The following is a 1,671-nucleotide window of genomic DNA, read 5'->3' as shown; positions in this document are numbered from 1 at the left end:
CCTGCGCGTGAAGGTTCGGGTGTGCGCGCGGGTGTGCAAAGGGGAGAGAGTGTGAGGCCGAGGGAGGGGGCGTGTGTCGTGGGAAAGTGAGAGTGGGAAGTGACCTGTGCACAGGTGAGTGAAGGACGGTGTCACGTGACAGCCGTGAGCCGAGCCGCCTGGAGAGGGACGGCTGCAGCCTCCTGTTTGGGCAGGTCCACGACCCCCCAGCGCTGGGCTGGGCTGGAGTCAAACCCCACGTTCCCTCCTGTCCTGACCCGGAAACCCCGTGTTTCCACATCATTCCCTGCCCGCAGGGCCCCCTGAGAGTGAACCAGCTGGAAGGGAGCCCGAGTGCTGAGTCTCCCAGGGAGAGGCTCCTGTGGATGCCTCGCAGGCAGCGCGTGCAGCTGCCCCGCCCCATGTCCCTGCTCCTCCTGCCCGTCTCTCTGTGTCCCTGCCTATGCCCTGCCCTCTTCTCTTCCACCTTTGATGCTGACTCAGCCCTGCAGACTCGGGTCCCTTCTCCCTCCCGGGGAGCAGGTCTCCCTGAGCCCCACTTCTGTTGGGCCTTGTACACCCGGTGCAGGACGATCTCCCTTAGGACCCAAGGAGAGCGAGAAACCAGGGGAGGCAGGAGACCGCAGCCTCTCCCAGGCCCTTGGACAATGAGGTCATTGAGATATGCCAACTGCGAAAATCCTTGCTTGTTATCCCCACCACTACCAAGATATTCTATATCCGGGCGCACCACGGGCTTCAACTCCAGACATCCTTTCTGTCCTCAGGGCCCGGCTCCCGGCATCCTCTCTGTCCTCTGGACCAGATCTCCCACCAACCTCTGTGTCCCCAGGACCACAGCTCGGAGGGACTCCCTTCCTTTCCCACCCTCAGTTTATCCTTCTGTTAGCTGGGGAAAGAGGTGGCCAGGCTGGGTCTCCTCTAATCCTCCCAGGGCTGTGTGTTAGGATAGGTGGGGAGAGGCGTCTAACCCGGATTTGGGTAGAGGGAAGCTACGAGTTGTCTTTGCCCCCAAGAATCTATAGGTCTCCTTGTCCATGGCTCTAACCAACGTCTCTTACTCCAGCTGCAGGGCATTCTGGGGTGTTTTGGTTCTCGTCTCTCTTCTTTGGATCCCACACCATGAGCTGGTGTTCCTGTCCCCATCCCACTCCAGGGTGCTTTATCTAGTAGGGCTTTCATGCAGGTGACAGTAAATCCAACCAACTGGCTTATGGGAAAGAGAATCGTTTCACATATAAAAACAGCCTCGGGTGTGGCTGGCTGCAGCGTGGTCTGTCTATCTCTGTCCTAAGTATAAACATCTTCCCTCAGGTTGCATGATGGCTGGCAAATACCCCTGGGGCCACACTTTTCCTTCACCTTTGGGAGGGGCAGAGAGAGGAAAAGACGGACAAATAGACGGAAAGAGCCTGAGGTGGGAAGAGAGGAAGGGAGAGAAGAGCTCCCTCAGGAGAGAGGGCAAATATTTCCCCCCAGAGGCCTCTAGAAAAACCTTTCATTGTGTCTCATTGGTCCAGATGATGCCACCTGCCTATCACTGAACCAATATCAATGGCCAGGGGGTTGAGATGCTGCTGATTGAATTAGACATGAGCCAAAGGCTCCCCCTACCGCCAGGCCAGAGATGAAATCAGCTTTCTCAACAGAAACCCTATTGGGCAGTTGCTG

Source organism: Myotis brandtii, unplaced genomic scaffold (assembly GCF_000412655.1).
Source record: "Myotis brandtii unplaced genomic scaffold, ASM41265v1 scaffold987, whole genome shotgun sequence".
NCBI lineage: Eukaryota > Metazoa > Chordata > Mammalia > Chiroptera > Vespertilionidae > Myotis > Myotis brandtii.
The sequence above is the reverse complement of the archived record's forward strand: the minus strand, read 5'-3'. Positions refer to the sequence as shown.